Raw genomic sequence first — 23,181 nt, 5'->3', positions numbered from 1 at the left:
TAAAATAGGTTTAAGGTCTGTCAATTTAAGTCAGTGCCATGTGTAACCTTTGATATGAGAGTCAAGAGGTACCAGACTCAAACTGTCATACACCAAGCCTTTTTATTTTTTATGGCTAGTTTTTATGGCACTTCCATATACAGTGGAAAGTTGGTATTTCATGTGTGTGTGTGTGTGTGTGTGTGTGAGAGAGAGAGGGAGAGAGGAGAAAAGCAATGGGTTGTCCCTCGATTCCAACCTGTGAAATATTAAGCACATGGTTTGTGCCTTAGCTTATCAAGGTACCATCTATAGGGATATCCATACCCACCACTATTTTTTTGTGTCAGGTTCTTAGTTTGAAGTCAGTTAGTCCTTTACATGGGTTTTATTTTTGAAGAGTTCTTATATGTAAGTATTAGTACTAGAAGTAACAGTAGTAGTGATATGTAGTGAAGATTCTCTTTTCTCCATTCCTCTTACCATATACCTCTTAAGTATGGTAATGGTGAAAAGACACGTAACTTGTAAGGCTGCTAGTGTAATGTTATGTTTTCTCAGTTTAGAGTTTGTTTATTTCCTGTTTTGTACAGTTCCTTATTATATGGCATTTAAGTTTTAATTTTAGCTTACCATAGTAACAGCAATGAGTTTCATCAAATAGCCAAGTGTAAATGGTCCTTGAATTCTTCAGTTTGACCTTACTGGATCCAGACCCAGTATCCACACTAATCCAGTCCATTCCAACTGGTGTAATACCTCCTTTGTGCTGTCTCTTCAACTGAGCAGTATGAAAAACCAACAAATGCGTGCGTTGGAGCGAGTAATGAACAGGCTAATACCTTGGTCTGGCTGTGTATTTGTCTCTCTTTTGTAGCTAATGAGTTTGTACTTTAATACTGTACTTTGTATCCAGGGGTTCTATGTGACACTGAGTCGGTATTATAGATCCTCACTTGAGCGTGTAATAAATGTAAATCTTGCCGTCTGTAACGCGGTCCCCAGAAGCTCATTATTTGTGACAAGTGTGTGTGAGAGACGGTGTTTGTTTTCTGCTGCATTGCAGATAAGTAATGAGATCATCTGCCTGTGCTGTCGGAGCATCTCTCTGGACAGCGTCTTTGAGGGCTACATTCTCAAGCAGACCCTTACAGAATGCATCCACTGCTGCCTGGCCTGGAAGGAAGCCTACTTGCAGACTTCACAGAGGCACCACAAGTAGGAGGACATGCTCACGCCCCCTGCACATCCACCTAGTATGGGCGCCTAATGCACAGGCAGACTGACACCACCTGCACATATGCCGACATTTGCACACAATGTCATTCACAGACAGATACACACACATACAGACAAATGCTAACAACTACATTGGCCATATGGATTTTAATGGATGACTATTAACAGTTCCGAACATAAGTGTTTGTGATTACGTTTTAAGTTGATCGTTTTCACACCACTCCCTCACTTACCCTGTTTACTGGTAGAAAATGACACATTCACCTGCTATGTTGTGCATAATAGAACACGTGTGTTTGATGGCAATAGATGAAAGCGTACCTCCTCACTTCAGAGCGTTTGCAAATGCACAGCACAGTGACAGTAAATCACTGCAAATATCTCTGCTTCTCTCAACTAACTACCTCTCTGACGTGGTCTTTTACGTCAACTCGCATCGCTTCAGGTTCTCCCAATAGCATATTGCCCTTGTGCCTGAGCCCTATAACATCCATGTCCCATGTAATAAAAATCAGCCAAGTAAAAAGAAAAAAAGAAGCAATGCTGAAGGTTCTTCATCAGACCATTTCTATGTCGCTTTTAAAGAGAATTTTGGGAGGTGGTGAAAAGGACGGGAACTTTGGGAGCTTTGGAAGCTGTGTATGCGGTATTGGGATTTGTCTGGGAGACAGAAGATACAAACAGAGAGAGAGAGAGAGAAAAGTAGAAGAAGTCATTTGTTCCCTTCAGTTGTCAGTCAGTCAGTCAGTCAGTGGTTTTCTGAACCGCTGAGTTTGACTTCATTAATATGATCGTTCAGAGAGCGTGAGCCCTGAACAGCCCATAGTGTTCTCACTAGTACACACACACACACACACACGCGCGCTAGAGGGTGGCATCCAGCCCCACACACACACATACACAGTCTCCAGCTCTCCAATACTCCTTCGGGCCTCTCGCCGTCTGCACAGGCAATCGACCTCGTCCAACCAATTAAAGACAGCGCTTAGTTCCTGATCGATGGCCGGGATTGGGGTGGGACAGGATGAGGGCCACTCAGGGTAGTGTGGAGTGGATCATTCCACCACCAAATCAGTTTTTAGGAATGAGTGTTAATTCATTTCAAATTGGAGAGTATTTTACAGCTGTTTCCTCCTTTTGCATTTCTGTGACATAGTTTTTGTTTGAGTGTATTGTATGTATGCATTACTACTGCATGAAAAAAACTCTTATTTCGAACCAGCTTTCTCTGCAGTGTTCCTGATGAAAGCATCTGACAATCCCTACTAATTAACAGTCAGATACATCTCAATATCTTTAAGGCTAAGGTATCCTTGCTGAGAACTCTGCAGTTGGTAGCAATGAAAATACATTGTGATCCAAACGCTACTTTGATTATGCCTTTACATCTTCTTCTTTCGGCTGCTTGTGTTAGGGTTCACCACAGCGGCTCGTCCATTTCCATTTTTTCCTGTTCTCTGCATCTTCTTCTGTCACACCAGCCACTTTCATGTCCTCCCTCACCACGTCCATAAACCTCCTCTTTGGCCTTCCGCTTTTCCTCATGCCTGGCAGCTCCATATTCAGTATCCTTCTCCCAAGATACCCAGCGTCTTTCTTCCACACATGTCCAAAACATCTCAATCTTGCCTCTCTTGCTTTGTCTCCAAACTGACCAACCTGAGCTGTCTCTCAAATATACTCGTTCCTAATCCTGTCCATCTTCGTCACTCCCAACCAAAATCTTAGCATCTTCAACTCTGCCACCTCCAGCTCCACTTCCTGTTTTTTTGTCGGTGCCACTGTCTCCAAACCATACAACATAACTGGTCTCACAACCATCATGTAAACCTTCCCTTTCACTCTTGCTGGTACCCTTCTCTCACAAATCACTCCTGACACACTTCTCCACCCACTCCACCCTGCCTGCACTCTCGTCTTCAATTCTCTTCCGCACTCCCCGTTACTTTGAACAGTTGACCCCAAGTATTTAACTCATCACAGAAAGTTGAATCAGTTCATCTGGACACAGCATTTATTGGGAGAAACGTTTCATCACTCATCTAAATTACCTCTTCAGTCTCAACTGACTGCAGGTATCCCCACCCTTATAAACGTCACAGTTGCATAATGACCGAACTAACAATCAGTTTCATATGCAAAGTGAAGTGACCACTAACTAGAGTTACAATGGCCATGTGTACTATTCACAGAGAATTAGGGAATGGTTGCAGTCACAACATTGTAAGATGGCAACAGATGTACTCTAAGCCCCCCCCCCCCCAGTTCAGGGATGGTTGTTTCCTCTTCATGTAGATGGCTTCTTTGACTCCCTGTTCAAACCGGCGTTCCTCCCTATCAAGGATGTGCATGTCCTCATCCTTGAAAGGGTGGCCACTGGCCTGTAGATGGGTGAAGACTGTGGAGTTCTGGCCTGACATGTTAGCTCTTCTGTGTTGTGCCATCCTCTTGGCCAGTGTCTGTTTGGTTTCCCCAATGTACAAGTCACGGTAATCCTCCCAGCACTTAACAGCGTACACTATATTGCTCTGTTTGTGTTTGTGTTGGGAGACCCGATCCTTGGGATGGACCAATTTCTGGCGCAGTGTGTTTTGGGGTTTGAAAGCAACTGAGACGTGTTTGGAGCCCCAAAACATGCTGTGCCAGAAATTGGTGGGACCCGATTGCTCTGTTTGTGCTGGGGGACCCAATCCGTGGGGTGGACCAACTTCTGGCGCAGCGTGTTTTGGGATTTAAAAGAAACTGAGACACGGTGTTTGGAAAATATGCGTCTCAACTGTTCTGACACTCCCGCCACACAGAATCACCACCGGTTTACGCTTAAGACAGCCGTTGTCCTTCTCCTCTCTTCGATCGGCTGGTGCACTGGTTGTACGTCTTCATGGCTTTGACAAACGCCCAGTTAGGATAACCACACTTAACCAGAGCCTGTTTAATGTGGGATTTCTCCCCTTCCCCGACCGCTGTCAGTGGGATGTTGTCAGCTCAGTGGTACAGCATCCTGATGACTCCTAGTTTGTGCTCCAGTGGATGATGAGAGTCAACCCTTAAGTACTGATCAGTATGTGTTGGTTTATGGTAAACATCAACAATCAAATGTCCCCCATCACCCATTGCAATTTCACAATCTAAGAAGGCTAACCGTCATTTTTCACATCCTCCGTTTTGCACTTGATGTGGTTGTCCACTGAGTTAATGTGGTTGGTGAAATGTGTTATATCCTGAGATTTAATTTTAACCCAGGTGTCGTCAAGTCAGGTCAGTTTTGTTTGTAGCCCATTATCACAAATTACAAATTTGCCTCAGTGGACTTTACGGCAAAGCAACATCCTGTCGTTAGACCCTTGCATCAGATAAGGAACAACTCTCTTAAAAAAAACAAAAACCTTTAACAGAGAGGAAAAAATAGGAAGAAACCTCAGGGAGAGCAACAGAAGAGGGATCTGTCCTAAGATGGACAGACGTGTAATGGATGTGTGTTTACAGAATTTACAGAATACAGGAACTCCCTGGATTATGAACAAGTTCCATTTTTGAGTCAGTTTGTAAGTCATATTTTTATGTAAATCAGAACAGTTACATACAGTTCACATCTCACGTCAATTAGTCAAATGTTTGTCTTAGTATATAGTATATATTTTACCTAAAACATCATAAATATAATAATGCAGTAATAAATTTAACTACGGTACAGTATAATTGAGAGAGAGACTGTGTGTTTAGGTATAAAAAACATTAAAGAATAATTTCTTAAACTGTTTAGCTAGAAAAGAAAAGATAATTAAAAGTTAACACTTACTCTCATTCCAACTGATGTCTTACATACTGGAAGGAGCCTTAATTAACTTAATTGATAAGAATATTACGCTGATTTTGATCCTCTAACCAAATTACTAATAGCCTTTCCATTTCGATAATTAAACCACTGCATTGCTTAGTGATAATTGTCGCTTTCATTGGGACAGAGCCTTTTACATACTCCATTATGCTCCCCTTGTCCTTTATAATTGTCTCGATTGTTGATTGACTGTAGCCTAACGCTTTTCCAGTGTTTGGTGGCGTCTCACCTCTCTGAACACTATTATTTCCACTTTCGTTTCAATCGTGATCGTTTTCATTTTCTTCAATGCATCACCATCACTTGCATCAGATTTATGCTTTGAAGCCATGATTACAAGAGTAAACACACGAAAATTTTAAGTCAAAACACAACGCACACAACAATGTTTATGCGATCTGACTTAAAATGGCGACAATGGCGTGGCATTGTTCTCCCTCGGGCCAACGAACCTCCTAAAACGCGCAGTGATTTGAGCGTCACGCAAAGTAGTCCGTCCATTCGTTAGTATGAACCATTCTGTGTAACTTTACTTTTTAAAATAATAGGCTTTATGGCGGTTGGTTCGTAAGTACGGGTGTTTGTAAGTCGGGCATTGGTAACCCGGGGACTACCTGTACAACATTAAAAGAGGATAACAGAATTATAATGGAATTAAAAGATATATGAAGAATATGATGGGGAGGGATGCCAAGCAGTGTCCAGATGCCACCGGAACAGCCTAGGAACTGAGCCATGTGACCACCGTCACCATGTAGACCTGGCAGGAGGACAGACTACACATGCACATGGGGAACACTCACATCACACCATTCACATATGCAAGAGAAGAGACAAGAAAAAACTGAGGTCACACATCAGACCGAGAGAAGGATATAACAGTGAAACAGGACATGGAATTATAAGCTATATTAAAAAAAGGTTTGATGAGGAGTATGCCAAGTAGTGTCCAGGTGGCAACCACCATCACCATGGAGACATGAGAGGAGGACAGACTACATGTGCACAAAGGGGAGACTCACATCACACCATTCACATACACAGGAGAAGGGAAAGGAGAAGTAGTCATTCAGAGAGCGGAAAGACGTGAGAGAACAGTTTGCAGTAGTCAGCATGCTGGCAGCCACACCCAACATGTACCCTTGCTCTGCCAAATGACAGAAACTAAGCAAGTGCAGGCTTGGCTAGTACTTGGATGAAAGACCTCCCAGGAAAACTGAGTTTCTGTGCTGGTGGGCCAGTAGAGGACAGTTTTCCCTCTGGTCCAAATAAAAAAAAAAGAAATCCCAATGCGCCAGTACAGTGACAGGGACACTGTACTGTAGGGGATGGCTAAGGTAACTGCTAGCTATGCAGACTGGCAGTTCCGATAACACAGAGGGTGGTCTGGCGGCGGCCTCACCTAGTGTTGACTGTGTTTTTGGTGTTGTGTGGAGTGCGGGGAGGTGTTTTGAGGGTGTCTGTCTGGGAGAGCTGGCGTTGGATCAGCTGGATGAGCTTGGTCTGCTTCGTCCGGTGGGCCCAAGAACCACGGCTCTGCCCGGAGTTGCACCTGAGGAGAAAACACCGAGGGTGGTCTGACAGGATGCGGAAGCGGGGCAGGCTAAGCTAACTAATAGCCCATTCAGACCGGCAGTTCTGAAAGTCATCCTAGCTGAGTTTTGTTGTTGCTTAGTTTGGATATCTGTGTTTAGTTTGGATATATGTGTTTAGTTTGGATATATGTGTTCATAGTGTGGATATATGTGTTTTAGTTTGGATATATAGTATATGTTCTAGTTTGGATCATATGTGTTCTTGTGTTTTTGTCTTTGTGTTGCACTGCTGTGGGCTGGGGGAAATTATATTTCATTTCATGTATGCAAGTACATGAAGTGAAATGACAAAGTGTTCCTGATTCCTGATGCCGTCCTTTGGATGCTATGTTAAAACTGAGATCCTGACTCATTGTGGTCATTAAAGATCCCATGGCACTTATCACAAAAGAGTAGGGGCATTCCCTGGTGTCCTGGCAAAATTCCCAACATGGCTCTCGACCATCTGACCACCTAATTATCCCCCGTGTAATTAACTCAGTGACTCCTCCCTCTCCACCTCAAACTGATGTGTGGTGAGCATTCTGGTGCAAAATGGCTGCCATGCATCACCCAGGTGGGTGCTACACATTGGTGTTGGTTGAGGTGATTTTTCCCCCCCTTTCAGTGTGAAGTGCCATTGTTATTATTATAATTAATAATCTAGAAATCTCATTGGCGGACAGAGCTTGGTAAAATCATTGAGACAGAAACTGACCCGCCATGCAGTATAGGTTGTGAAGTACTCAATGGAAAGGCAACTAATTGTAGGTTAAGGCAAAAAGGGGACTTTTAATTTGGATTTAAAGGACTCAACAGACTCTAATTATGTGACGGCAGCAGGCAGGTTGTTCCACGAGAATGGGGTCTGATAGGGAAAGGCCCTGCCACCAGCTGACTTCTTTTTAAATTTGGGTACACACAGGAGCCCTGTATTTTGAGAGTGGAGAGCTCGAGATGGAATGTACAGTTTAGAGAGATCAGACATAAGTCAGCAGAAGCACCTTGAAGTTTGATCTAAAATGGACAGGGAGCTAATGAAGGGAGGCAAGAATTGGTGTAATATGGTAAAATGTTCTAGTTTTAGTGAGGATTCTAACAGCAGCATTTTGGACCATCTGAAGACTTTTACTACTAGCATGTGGCAGACCTGAAAACATTACAGTAATCAAGTCTGGATGAAACAAATGCCTGTATTTGAGTTTCTGCATCAGCCATGGACAGGAAAGACTGAATTCTAGCTATGTTACGTAAGTGAAAAAAGGCCATCTTGGTGACTTCTTTAATGTGCTTCTGAAAGGAAAGGCTGGGGTTAAACGTAATTCCAAGATTCTTGGCTGCCACTCTTTGTGAAATCACAGAGTGTCTGTACTAGTGAAATGCTCCTTTTTCCAGGCGTTTCCATGTTCTGTGGCTTTGGATTTGTGCAATTTGATGGTATTGAGGAAGCAGAAGCTGCAAAGGCAGGCTACAAAGGTTGACTACATAAAGGATATAAAATAGGTAAGCCCTCCCTGTAATAGTTGCAGTGCTCAAAGAAGGCACACTTTTCATTGGTATCATCTGTAAGATGGGGCAGGAACATAAGGTATAATTTTTTGCTGATGAGCTGTTGGTTTTTGTATCTGACCCCATGATCTGTATCCCTAAGGTCTTGACATTATTGAAGGACTTGGGAATTTTTTCCAAATATAATCTCAATTTAATAAAAGTGAACTAATCCCAGTTAACTCCAGGGCAGATAAATTTCCGCTTAGCTCTCTTCCGTTCAAGATTTCACCTAACAGATTTACTTATTTTGGCATTGTTGTAACATGGAGATATCATGATCTTTTTAAATGTAACTTTCTAACTCTGCTAGGCCATACTAAACTTGGTCTTGAACGCTGGTCTGGACTCCCTCTCTCTCTCTCTCACAGGTCATATTAATGCAGTTAGAATTAATATCTCCCCTAAATTTTTATACCTCTTTAAATCTATACCAGTTTATATTAAAAAGAAAATGTTCTCTTTGCTAGATACATTTATTTCATCATTTATTTGGAATGGAAAAATGCCTCAGATACGCAAAGCGGTCCTACCGAAACCCTGTGAAGCTGGTAGAATGGCCTTACCAAGTTTTCAGCAATATTACTGGTCTTGTAATGTAAGGGCACCACCCTTTTGGCAGTCCAAGCTCACAGGCACTGAAATTCCATGTTGGTTCGCCTTTGAGATGTCATCTGTCTCTCATGTATCTTTTCACTCGCTTCTCTGCTCAGCAGTCCCTTAGGCTCACCCTATATCAGAATCAGAATCATGTTTATTGGCCGTGTAGGTTTGCACGTACATGGAATAGTTTCATGGCTCTCTCAGTATACTTAACATAGAATAACAACGCTACAACACAACAATCTTCAGATATATACAGACTATATACATTCAGATTATATGCATTCACTATTCAGACTATATACAGGAGAAAAAAGAGGTGATAAAGTGCAGTGGTGCCGAGAATATATCAGAGATGCTGAAATAAATGTTAGCATGTTACTTACATGCATGCCTGAGGTAGATGGACATGACAGAGCGTACCAGTATACATACAATGTACAGTACAGTATATACAAAAATGGTTGGATTTATTTGACAATGTTAAGCATTCATTTGAATGAAAGTCCTTGCAAAGAAACTGTTTTTATATCTGGTTGTTGTGTACAGTGCGTTGTAGCGCTTGCCAGCGGGGAGGAGTTTGAACAGATTGTGACAAGGGTGTGATGGGTCTGCAATGATGTTGCCTGCCCATTTCCTGACTCTGGAGGTGAAAAAGTCCTGAATGGAAGGCAGGTTGGCACCAATGATTTTCTCTGCAGACTTAACTGTCTTGTAATCTGCCCCTGTCCTGTTTGGTGGCCGATCCAAACCAGACAGTGATGGATGTGCAGAGGACAGACTGGATTATTGCAGTGTAGAACTGACTCAGCAGTTCCTGAGGCAGGTTGAACTTCCTGAGCTGGTGGAGAATGTACATCCTTTGCTGGGCCTTTTTGACGATTGTGTCTATGTTGGATGCCCATCTTAGGTCCTGGAAGATTGTGGAACCCAGAAATCTGTAAGTTTTTACTGCAGACACCGTGCTTTTGAGTACGGTGGGGGGGAGCAGTGTTGGGGGGATCTCCCTGAAGTCCACTGTCATCGCCACTGTTTTGAGTGTGTTCAGCTTCAGGTTGTTATGGCCGCACCAGAGGGCGAGCTGTTCAACCTCCTGTCTATATGCAGACGCGTATATGCAGGCTGAAACTTTCGTCCATAGTTGCTCTGCTTCCAGGTCCATGATGTTGTTGTTACGGCTCACCAATTCCATTGCTGTGATCAGTTCCACTAGTGGGAAGTGATCACAGGGGGCAGTACTATAGGCAGAAGCATGGGTGTGCTATGGGTTCCCCAGTTTCACCTATAGTGGCCAACTTATATATGGAGGGAATGGAAAAAAAGAGTTCTGATGTCCTACCCAGGGACACCACCTAGCCATTGGTTCAGATTTGTGAAGGACACTTGGGTTTTAGAATTAAATCTCAGGACATACCACAATTGACCAACCACATTAACTCATTGGACAAACGCATCACGTTCACCAGGGAGGATGTGAAAAATGACACATTAGCCTTCTTAGATCGTGAAATTGCAATTGGGGATGGGGGACATTTGATTGTTGATGTTTACCATAAACCAACACATACTGATCAGTACTTAAGGTTTGACTCTCATCATCCACTGGAGCACAAACAAGGAGTCATCAGGACACTGTAACACCGAGCTGACAGTCTCCCCACTGACACAGCAGTTGGGGAAGGGGAGAAATCGCACATTAAACAGGCCCTGGTTAAGTGTGGTTATCCTAACTAGGCATTTATCAAAGCCAGGAAGATGCCCAAACAGTGCACCAGCTGATCAAAGAGAGGAGAAGGATAACAGGTGTCTAAGCATGTTATTCCATATGTGGTGGGAGTGTCAGAACAGTTGAGATGCGTATTTTCTAAACACCTCGTCTCAGTTGCTTTCAAACCCCAAAACACACTGTGCCAGAAATTGGTCCACCCCAAGGATCGGGTTCCCTGGTACAAACAAAGCAATATAGTGTACACTGTTAAGTGCTGGGAGGATTGCCGTGACTTGTACATCAGAGAAACCAAACAGACGCTGGCGAAGAGGATGGCACATTGGACCTGCAACTAACACCTGCAACGGTCGTCGGGGGTGTTAGTTTCGACTTCGTTAGGTTATTCGTTAGTGCTCCATTCAGTGGTCATGAGTCGTTGGAGCTGTTAGTGACCAACTGTTGTCCTTGGAGGCTAAGCTTCTTGAGTCTCCTGGGTAGAGTTGAAAGGACGACATTGTAAGTGGGAGATGGGAGGTGTGGCAGACCTCCTCTGTTGAGGGATGGTTTTTCCAGTTTGGCATAGATGGCTTCCTTCACCCCTCTTTCAAACCATCTATCTTCCCTGTCCAAAATCCCTGTCCAAAATGTGTATGTTGCTGTCCCTTCGAGGACAGCAACATAGATGGTTTGAAAGAGGGGTGAAGGAAGCCATCTATGCAAAACTGAAAAAACCATCCCTCAACATAGGAGGAGGTCTGCGACACCACCTATCTCCCACTTAGAATGCCGTCCTTTCATCTCTACCCAGGAGACTCAAGAAGCTTAGCCTCCAAGAACAACAGTCGGTCACTAACGGTTCCAACAATTCATGACCACTGAATGGAGCACTAACGAAGTCGAAACTAACACCCCCAACGACCGTCGCTGCTTAACATCAGATCACAAAGAGCCATGCACATCAATAGCTCTGATAACGACGGGCGTGGCTAAACATCGGATCACAAAAGAGCCACGCATATCAATACCTCTGATAACGACGGGCGTTGCTAAACATCGGAACACAAAGAGCCATGGACATCAATAGCTCTGATAACGACTCCAAAGAGGATAAATATCTGAGTTTCATCACCAGCCAGTCAGACTAGCTTGGTCTAGTCAGAAAGGCACGAACTGATGAAGCCTCTTGGATGAGCGGCGAAACGTCTTCACGGATATACACTCACTGGCCACTTTATTAGGTACACCTTGCTAGTACCGGGTTGGACCCCCTTTTGCCTTCAGAACTGCCTTAATCCTTCGTGGCACAGATTCAACAAGGTACTGGAAACATTCCTCAGAGAGTTTGGTCCATATTGACATGATAGCATCACGCAGTTGCTGCAGATTTGTCGGCTGCACATCCATGATGCGAATCTCCCAGTCCACCACATCCCAAAGGTGCTCTATTGGATTGAGATCTGGTGACTGTGGAGGCCATTTGAGTACAGTGAACTCATTGTCATGTTCAAGAAACCAGTCTGAGATGATTCGAGCTTTATGACATGGCGCGTTATCCTGCTGGAAGTTAGCCATCAGAAGATGGGAACACTGTGGTCATAAAGGGATGGACATGGTCAGCAACAATACTCAGGTAGGCTGTGGCGTTGACACGATGCTCAATTGGTACTAAGGGGCCCAAAGTGTGGCAAGAAAATATCCCCCACACCATTACACCACCACCACCAGCCTGAACCGTTGATACAAGGCAGGATGGATCCATGCTTTCATGTTGTTGACGCCAAATTCTGACCCTACCATCCGAATGTCGCAGCAGAAATCGAGACTCATCAGACCAGGCAACGTTTTTCCAATCTTCTATTGTCCAATTTTGGTGAGCCTGTGCGAATTGTAGCCTCAGTTACCTGTTCTTAGCTGACAGGAGTGGCACCCGGTGTGGTCTTCTGCTGCTGTAGCCCATCTGCCTCAAGGTTCGACGTGTTGTGCGTTCAGAGATGCTCTTCTGCATACCTCGGTTGTAATGAGTGGTTATTTGAGTTACTGTTGCCTTTCTATCAGCTCGAACCAGTCTGGCCATTCTCCTCTGACCTCTGGCATCAACAAGGCATTTTCGCCCACAGAACTGCCGCTCACTGGATATTTTCTCTTTTTTGGACCATTCTCTGTAAACCCCTAGAGATGGTTGTGCATGAAAATCCCAGTAGATCAGCAGTTTCTGAAATACTCAGACCAGCCCGTCTGGCACCAACAACCATGCCACGTTCAAAGTCACTTAAATCACCTTTCTTCCCCATTCTGATGCTCGGTTTGAACTGCAGCAGATCGTCTTGACCATGTCTACATGCCTAAATGCATTGAGCTGCTGCCATGTGATTGGCTGATTCGAAATTTGCGTTAACGAGCAGTTGGACAGGTGTGCCTAATAAAGTGGCCGGTGAGTGTATATTTGGGGTCAACTGTTCAAAGTAACGGGGAGTGCCGAAGTGATGTGAAGAAGAGAGTGCAGGCAGGGTGGGGTGGATGGAGAAGTGTGTCAGGAGTGATTATACAATTACAATTATTGCCAAATCCTCTGTGAATGTACACATGGCCATTGAAACTCTAGTTAATGGTCACACCCATATTTGCATATGAAGCTGGTCGTTGGTTTTGGTTGTTATGCATCTGTCACCATCTTACAATACTGTGATTGCAAACATTCCCAAATCCTCTGTGACTAGTACACATGGCCATTGAAACTCTAAAGATGCAGAGGACAGGAAGAAATGGAAGATGCAGGGGACAGGAAGAAATGGAAACGGATGATCCACTGTGGCGACCCCTAACGAGAGCAGCCGAAAGTAGTAGTAGTAGGCCATTGAAACTCTAGTTAATGATCACACCCATATTTGCATATGAAACTGGTCATTGATTTCGGTTGTTATGCAATGGTCATGGCAATTTGCGTATGAAACCTATCGTTGCTTCGGTCATTATACAGCTGTGTTGTTTATAAGGGGTGGAGATACCTGCAATCAGTTTAGACTGAAGATGTCAGTTGAGTGATGAAATGTATCTGTCAATAAACATTGTATCCAGATGAACTGATTCAACCTTCTTTGATTTTCTTACCTGGATTATTGAGCATGCATCAAGACATATTGGAGACTACTCTCTAACACTGAAATTGTAATGGGTTGAAATTGCGTAAAAGAGGCAGAATTAACATGGGGAATGGAAAGAATGCAAGGGTTAGGCTGGATTTGGGACCTGATATTCTCCACCATATTTACAAAATGAGTGAGAAATTTTTCATACAGCTCAACATCACTCTCAAAAAAAAAACAAAAAAAAAAGTGGAGGGAGCATTAGTAACAGAATCAATTACCCTGAAGAGAACTTGAGGATTGTGGTTATTTCTAGATATCAATTCAGAGAAGTAAGCTGATCTTGCGTCTTTAACTGTCTTCTCGTAAATTAACATTTGGTTTTTAAGGTCGTTATGTGCTATCTTAAACTTGTTGACTTTCTGTTGTCATTCAGATTTTCTACAGTCTTTTAAGGGCTCGAGTTTGATCGTTCAGCCTGGGGAGGTTATTTGATTTTTGTTTCTTAGTTTGAAATAGTGCAGTTAGGTCGAGGATGGATAGGCACTGATCATTGAATGAATTTAACAGTGCATCTGGACTGAGAGGGGATATAGTGGAATTAAAGGATGATGAATTAAAAGCATCACAGGATTTAACTGCAGAACCAGCATTGAGAATCAGTGAGCATGTTTTAGGATAGCAGCTAGGAATAGACAGCTGTCGTAGAACTTTGAAAACAACAGCTTTATTCAGTCACAAACATTTCCCACCAGATTAGGACACTCGAGAGAGAAACCAGATGAGAAGGTCTAAAATGTGACCTTTGGAATATGTGGTCCATTTAACAGATCGAATGAGGTTAAAAAAAAGTCTAAGAACAGAAAAACAATATGAGGTGAGGGAATGGAAAGGACAACATACATGAATATTAAAATTACCAAGAATAAGCACCCTCTCATATTTAGGCATGACAATTGATAGAAGCTCAGAAAACCCAGAAATAAAACTGACTGAATTAGGGGGCCTGTAAATTAAGATGCAGAGTAAAGGGGGAGGGCCAGTGATTACGAAACTTAAAACCTTGAAGGAGATAAAATTACTAAAAGTAACGGTGAAGAAATTACCATTGGATCCTAAGCTTTTTATTCTGGGTACATATCCTGTCATCCATCACTTACAAAGCAAAGAGTTTAAATTCATAGACGTGTATATTACAACTACTACTACTACTACTTTCGGCTGCTCCCGTTAGGGGTCACCACAGCAGATCACCCGTTTCCATTTCTTCCTGTCCTCTGCATCTTCCTCTGTCACACCAGCCACCTGCATGTCCTCCCTCACCACAACCATAAACCTTCTCTTTGGCCTTCCTCTTCCCTGGCAGCTCCATATTCAGCATCCTTCTCCCAATATACCTAGCATCTCTCACCCACGCATATCCAAGCCATCTCAATCTTGCCTGTCTTGCTTTGTCTCCAAACTGTCCAACCTGAGCTATCCGTCTAATGTAATCATTCCTAATCTTGTCCTTCCTCATCACTCCCAGTGAAAATCTTAGCGTCTTCAGCTCTGCCACCTCCAGCTCCGCTTTCTGTCTTTTCATCAGTGCCACTGTCTCCAAACCATATAATAGCTGGTCTCACAACCATCTTGTAGACCTTTCCTTTAACTCTTGCTGGTACCCTTCTGTCGCAAATCACTCCTGACACTCTTCTCCACCCTGCCTGCACTCTCTTCTTCACCTCTCTCCTGCACTCCCCGTTACTTTGGACAGTTGACCCCAAGTATTTAAACTCATATGCCTTCGTCACCTCCACTCCTTGCATCCTGACCATTCCACTGTCCTCCCTCGGATTCATGCATGGGTATTCCGTCTTCCTCCTACTGACTTTCATTCCTCTTCTCTCCAGTGCATACCTCCACCTCTCCAGGTTCTCCTCAACCTGCACCCTACTCTTGCTACAGATCACAATGTCATCCGCAAACATCATAGTCCATGGAGACTCCTGCCTGATCTCATCTGTCAACCTGTCCATTACCATTGCGAACAAAAAAGGGCTCAGAGCCGATCCTTGATGTAATCCCACCTTGAACCCATCTGTCATTCCAACTGCACACCTCACCATTATCACACTTTCCTCATACATATCCTGCACCATTCCTACATACTTCTCTTCAACTCCCGACTTCCACACCTCCTGTCTTAGCACCCTGTCATGCTTTCTCTAATTCCACAAAGACACAGTGTAACTCCTTCTGGCCTTCTCTATACTTCTCTATCAACATTCTCTTTTACAAATTTATGTCTGATTTTTCCCTTTTTTTCTCTCAATTTAATGGCCAATCGATCCCTATTTTAATTCAAACACCCACCCTCGTACTGCATGCGTTCGCCAACTGCATCTCTCCGGCCGGCAGTCTCGAAGGAGACCGCCTCCCCACTTTTGTGACAAGGCGACTCCAGGCCGAATCACTGTTTTTTCTGACACACACAGAGACGCATTCTCGTGACGAACACAAGCCGACTCCGCCCCCCTCCCGAAGACAGCGTTGCCAATGATTGCTGCTTCATCGAGTCCGGCCATAGTCGGATCTGACGAGACCGGGGCGCGAACCCCAGTTCCCAGTAGGCAACTGCATCGACACAAAGCCGATGCTTAGACCACTACACCACCGCGGACTTCTCTATCAACATTCTCAAAGCAAACATCGCATCTGTAGTGCTCTTTTGTAGCATGAAACCATACTTATACTTACTAATCGTCACCTCTCCTCTTAACCTAGCTTCTATTACTCTTTCCCATATGTTCATGCTGTGGCTGATCAACTTTATACCTCTGTAGTTGCTACAGTTCTGCACATCGCCCTTATTCTTGAAAATCGGTACCAGTATGCTTCTCCACTCCTCAGGCATCCTCTCACTTTCCAAGATTGTGTTAAACAATCTAGTTAAAAACTCCACTGCCATCTCTCCTTAACATCTCCATGCCTCCACAGTATGTCATCAGGACCAACTGCCTTTCCACTCTTCATCCTCTTACACACTCTTCATCTTCATACATGTGTTTATTACAAGCTGAATGTATAATTGCTCTTACTTGGAGAAATGTTAATGGGCCAAGAATTGGAATATGGATTAAAGAAATGGCTTCAAACATGTCTATGGAAAAGATAACGTAGAAACAAGCTAGAAACAAGCCATATTACAGCCCCAGCACTACAGAATCAGGTATTAGGAATCAGGAACACTTTGTCATTTCACCTCATGTACTTGCGTACATGAAAAGAATCACTGTCCAAGGGAACAAACGCCAGCCAGGATGACTGTTAGAACCACCAGTCTACATGGGTTAGCAGTTACCCTAGCCTGCCCCAATTACACATCCTGTCAGACTGCAATCCGATTGCACTGACCTATACATAGGAGAAACCAAACAAACGGATGGCCCAACAAAGAAGGCCAAACTCCTCAGGACAAGACTCAGCAGTCTATCTACACCTAAAGGAGAAGACACACTTCTTTGAGGACAGCAACGTACACATTTTGGACAGAGAAGATAGATGGTTTGAAAGAGGGGTGAAGGAAGCCATCTATGCGAAACTGGAAAAACCATCCCTCAACAGAGGAGGAGGTCTGCGACACCACCTATCTCCCACTTACAATGCCATCCTTTCAACCCTACCCAGGAGACTCAGGAAGCCTAGCCTCCAAGAACAACAGTCGGTCACTAACGGCTCCAATGACTCTCATGACCACTGAATAAGGAAGTCGAGACTAACACCCCCAACGACTGTCGCTACTAAACAAATGCAAATCAATAGCTCCGATGGCGACGGGCACGGCTGGACATCGGAGCACAGGAGAGCCACGCATATCAATAGCTCCGATAACGACGGGTGCAGCCAAACATCAGTACATAAAAGAGCCACTCATATCCATGGCTCTGTTAGTGACGGGCGTTGGTAAACATCGGGACACAAAGAGCCATGGACATCTATAGCTCTGACAACGACTCCAAGAGGATAAATTCTGAGTCTCATCATCCAGCCAATCAGACTAGCTTCGTCTAGTCAGAAAGGCACGAACTGAGGAAGCCGCTTGGATGAGAGGTGAAACGTCTTCACGGATATATACCAAGTCCAGTTGTACTTGATTCAACTCTGGATATTCATCCAACTCCCTCCAGAATTCTTCTTTCGCTTCCATCTCACACCCAATTTGCGGGGCTGCTTCAGGGAGGGCATCCAGTGTAAAACCTTTGCCAAATCAAATATGCGGATCATAAATCAGTCATTCCTCAGATTCACTGCTCACTATATCATGGATGCCTTGCAGCTGGAGTCTCGTGTTTTACAAACGAGGGTGATGCATGAAAGCCACACAGCCGTGAACATGAATGCGATCTTTCACTCTGTCACAGATGAGTGGCAGAAAACAACAGTGGATTCAGTTATTGTCACCGATAACTAGGGGTAGGAAAAAATTGATTCACTTAATATCGTGGTTCTTTTATTTATTTATTTATTTTAGAATTTTGCCGACTAACAGTACTGGTGGCGGTTGTTGGTAACCCGGGCCTCAAGTGATCTGGTATGGAAATCTGATTTATGAGCCGCATATTTGATTTGGCCAAGGTTTTACGTGGGATGCCCTCCCTGACACAACCCTCCCCATTTATCAGGGCTTGGGACCGGCACTAAGAATACACTGGCTTGATCATTCCCAATGACTGGGTTGATTATGCCTTTGGATGCTAGAATGAATAAGAATGGATGACCATGCCATGTGTTGATTATGCCTTTACATGCTAGATTGAATAAGAATGGATGACCATATGTTGTTCAGCTGGATTGGCAGTTTTTTCTCCCTGTGGGAATCTGGGGTTGGTAAGTGAGAAATAGGCCTACCACAATGCAGCAACTTTGAAAGCAAAATAGAGAGACAAAAATGAAAGAGACCTAGAAATAGAAAGAGAGTGACTTCAGCCGAACATTCGGCTCTCTGTTTCCCTTTTCGCATCCGTTTTTCTTTACTTATGGAATTACCATGGGACCTTGAACTTGAAATGCCTCAAGGAGTAAGATAGGCACCTTTTGAAAAATAAATGAATAACATTCCCCTCTATCTCCAGTCAGCCCTCCTTCATTGGGGGCTGGTGAAGGAACGATTGATGGGAGGAAGGGAGGGAGGGTGTTAAGTAAAGAGAGGCTGATCTGTTTTTTGTTTTTTTTTTGCCCCTTCAGATATCACACCACTGAGCCTGTCACCCACACAGCCAATATCACAGTCAGTCCACACACTGGGTTCATGCACAGGGCAGAGATGAAGAAGAAAGAGAGACGTGAATGAGGGTGAGGGGAGGGGGAAGGAGCGGCGGGAAGCTTGCTGGTTCAGAGGCTGAGAACCATGTACCATGCTCCAAATATCATTGGTTTGAATCCCCCGTTACCAATTTTCCTGTTTTGTTTTCTCCCAAGGTACACCAGTGTTAACTAACAAAGCAGACATACTGTTACTAAATAATGGCAATATAGACTGCCAGTGGATGCAGAGAGAAAAGAGAGAGCGGTACAGAAAAGTGAGAGGTGACCAAAGAAAAAGGATAGATCATTGTGAAAAAAAGGAGAAAAATGGATGGCTTGCAGAAATGGAAAACTTGGAGAAGTGTTCAAAAGATGAGAAGGTCCTGTGGAGGGGTGTTGGAGCAGGTTTGAAACAAGGAATCAAAAGCAATCCTTTGTGGATAGAGAGTTTGGGAAACTTGTGCATCAAAACACACCTCACTAGCTCTGACATAGGCAAACCCTCATACATTTTTTTCCAACTGAGAAGTCAGTTCCTGTGAAATTGGTGAAGTGCTGTGAGATGCAGTGTCAACATAACAATACTGACTGCTTGGAAACCCATTTATTAGTCTCCCGCAGGATTCGGCTGTAGCTGAATCTTGTTTTTACTTTTATTTTTTTTAATTCTTTTGCGGAATTGGGCATCAGCCAGGGAATCTGGGCTTCTCTGTGGCTAGTTGTGTAAACGGCAGGGTGACGCAGAATGAAGGTAGAAATTTTTGAATCCATCGGCAAATTGTCACCACAACTGCAGATACCAGACTGCAGCAATATCGCACCCGCCCTCTCCCTCAACCTCCCAAAGCAAGGCTCAGACGTAGACATAATTTCTCTCACGTGTTTGTGGTAATAAACCAATCCCTATGTCCTGGTGCAAAGCAAGCCATTCTATATGACCTGTTTGGCCTGCTCAAAGGCCTATAATTTTGCTTTGGTATAGCTATTTTTAGTGTATGAATACCTTTTTTTTTAACTTACAAATGATAAGTAAAAAATGGCATTGTGTGCTGATGCTTTTGCTAAATTTTTAATATATGATGCCTAAGGTACCCTTCTGCATCTGTATAAAGACGTAGCAGATGTTCCATAAACTTTAGTGTTAAACCACTTGCGTAATAATAATAATAATAATAGTGATAATAATAACAATAATAATAATACAATTTATTGGTAACGCTTTCTACGAAGCTTGCATCTATAACTCCCTATAAGCATCTATAATGACCTATAAGAGTCTATAATGCCTTATATGCATCTATTGCATCCATAACGCCCATACTTTCCTATAATGTGTATTACAATGACTAACGGCTATGGCTGAAGACTGTGAAATAGCACTGAAGTCTCATTATGCATCTCTACAAAACTTCAGCAAAACAAGTTGGCTATGATGCATTATGACATTTGACGGATAAACAGGCTATTGATCACATATTTATGATGCGTAAATCTGTTTTAAATTGACAATGTATCATAAAGGTGGTTATGAGGTGTTGTGAGGGCGTATACGTGGTTATAATGAATCTTACAATGACTTATAGCTACACTTGTAGGGTATTATAGATGTTTATAGGCCGTTATAGATGCATGCTTCATAGAAAGTATTACCAATTTATTTATGTAGCACTTTTTAGAAAAAATTTACAAAGTACTTTACAAACATATATATATATATATATATATATATATATATATTGAGCACAAAAAGTAAGGAAATTTGTGTTTGGTAGATTATTTCTTTGTTGTAACAATTTTCTTGGCAATAAATCTTATACTGTTGGAAAGCCTGTTTATTTCCCTTTTAAATGGTGCCACATTTGTAAGGAACATACATTTGTGGGATGAGAAGCAGAGTTGAGTATGTGGGTTGCGCCCATGAAAAATTTGCCAAATCTTCTCTGCCAATGCCAAACAGCTTATTTTGCTGTTGCTATTGACTCTTGTTTTCAGCTTCTGGTACCCCAGGTGCTGACAATCAGGTGCCTGATATAAGATTTATTGCCAAGAAGCATTGTTACAACAAAGAAATAATCTACCAAACACAAATTTCCTTACTTTTTGTGCTAAGTTTATATATAAAACTCCCTCTCGCCCTTTTTAGGTGGTGTGTGTCGTCCTCAAGCTCGGGTCCTCTATCAGATGCCTGGGAGTTTGAGGGTTCTGCACAGTATCTTAGCTATTCCTAGGACTGCACTCTTCTGGATAGATATCTCAGATTTTGTTGCTAGAATCTGATGGAGCTACTTTCCCAGTTTGGGGGTCACAGCCCCTAATGCTACTATTGCTACTGGGACTACTGTGGATTTCACCTTCCACATCCGATCTAGTTCATCCCTCAGCCCTTGATATTTTTTTTAGCCTTTCATGCGCTATCTTCTCGATGTTGCCGTCGCTTGGGATTGCTATATCAATTACTACTGCTGTCTTATGTTCCTTGTAAACCACCACAATGTCTGGTTGGTTAGCCAGCACCTGCTTGTCACTCTGGAACTCGTAAGTCCCACAGGATCTTAGCTCTGCCATTCTCAAACACCTTTGGCGGTGTCTCCCAGTTGTCGTTTGGGACTTCCAGTCTGTATTCAGTACAGATATTCCTGAGCACTATCCCAGCGACTTGGTTATACCTTTCAGTGTACGCTTTCTCAGCTAGAATTTACACCCTGCTACTAAGTGCTGGACTGTCTCAGGGGCATCTTTGCAGAGCCTGCATCTTAGGTCTTGTCTAGTATGGTAGACCCCTGCCTCAACCGATATGGTCCTGAGTGCTGCTATGATCAGAGCCTCTGTGCTGTCCTTCAGTCCAGCCTTTTCTAGCCACTGGTAGGATTTCTCAATATCAGCTATGTCTTCCATCTGTCGATGGCACATCCAGTGGAGGGGCTTGATCTTACATGATACCTCCTCTTTTTCTTCCTCCGCACTCTGTCTTCTGCTGCCTGAGGTACCCACTCAGCAGTTCATCCCGGGGAGCCCTCTTTCTGACGTACTCATGGATGTTCCTTGTTTTATCCTGGATAGTGGCCCTGACACTCATTAACCCTCGGCCCCCATCATTTAATTTATTGTAGAGTCTTAGGCTGCTGGACTTCGGATGAAACCCTCCATGCATTGTGAGGCGTTTCCATGTCCTCATATCTGTGGCCTTTATCTCCTCCTTTGGTCAGCTTATTATTCCAGCTGGGTATCTGATGACTGGTAGGGCATATGTGTTGATGGCTTGGATCTTATTCTTCCCATTGAGCTGGTTCCTCAGGACCTGCCTCATTCTCTGGAAGTATTTGGCTGTAGCTGACCTCCTTGCTGCCTCCTTGTGGTTTCCATTTGCCTATAGAATACCCAGGTACTTTTAACTATCCTGTATCTCTGTTATCCTGCCATCTGGTAATTCAACCCCTTCAGTGCTCAGTGCTCACCACCTTTCCTCTTTTTGCTACCATTTGACTGCACTTGTCCAGTCTAAATGATATCCCGATGTCATCGCTGTAGGTCGTGGTGAGATGGATCAGTGAGTCAATGGCTCGCTCATCCCTGGCATACAGCTTAATGTTATCCATGTATAGGAGGTGGCTGATGGTAACTCCACTTCTGAACCTGTATCCATATCCACTCTTTGTGATGATCTGACTGAGGGGATTCAGGCCTATGCAGAACAGCAGCGGGGATAGTGCAGCACCCTGGTATTTGCCACATTTGATGGTTACCTGTGGTATTATCTTTGAGTTGGCCTCTAGTGTTGTTTTCCACTGCCACATTGAGTTCTTGATGAAGGCTATTAGTGTCCTGTTAACTTTGTATAGTGCCAAGCACTCCATTAACCAGGTGTGGGGATTTCAGTCGTAGGCTTTCTTGTAGGCAATCCTGCATATTCAATGCATATTCAGTTAGCGGCAAAAGATGTAACCTGTGCTTGGCAGAAAAGTATTTTATTATTTGCAGACCTGATATGTCCACCTTGAATAGTAGAAATTAATTGGCTACCAGCTGTAGACACCGAAAAAATATCTTCTTTGTAACTACAAGTAAAGCGTCTTTATTATTCCCTCGCCTCTCCCCATTAGATGATACACGTGTGACATTTATTAGATGTTGTATTTTTTCATATTTTAACTGCCTGCCCTTCCAACTGTGCCCCAACACCACCCCACTACATGATATACATAAATTACCGCATTTGACATTACCTTGTTATATTCTAAATGTATGCTATTTCATCAGTGCCCTGGTCATTTAAATGCTTTTTCAAAACAAGCCCCAACTTCTTACCCCATTGGTTGTAATGTT

At 43.4% G+C, this 23,181-nt stretch overlaps 1 pseudogene; it reads left to right on the top strand.

Annotated features, from left to right (window-relative positions):
* LOC130130988 (dynein axonemal heavy chain 2-like) overlaps positions 1–23,181 on the top strand; it is a 334,340-nt pseudogene that overhangs the window by 7,171 nt on the left and 303,988 nt on the right.

Source organism: Lampris incognitus, chromosome 20, assembly GCF_029633865.1.
Source record: "Lampris incognitus isolate fLamInc1 chromosome 20, fLamInc1.hap2, whole genome shotgun sequence".
Classification (NCBI taxonomy): Eukaryota; Metazoa; Chordata; class Actinopteri; order Lampriformes; family Lampridae; genus Lampris; species Lampris incognitus.
This window is presented reverse-complemented; position numbering and strand designations above follow the sequence as displayed.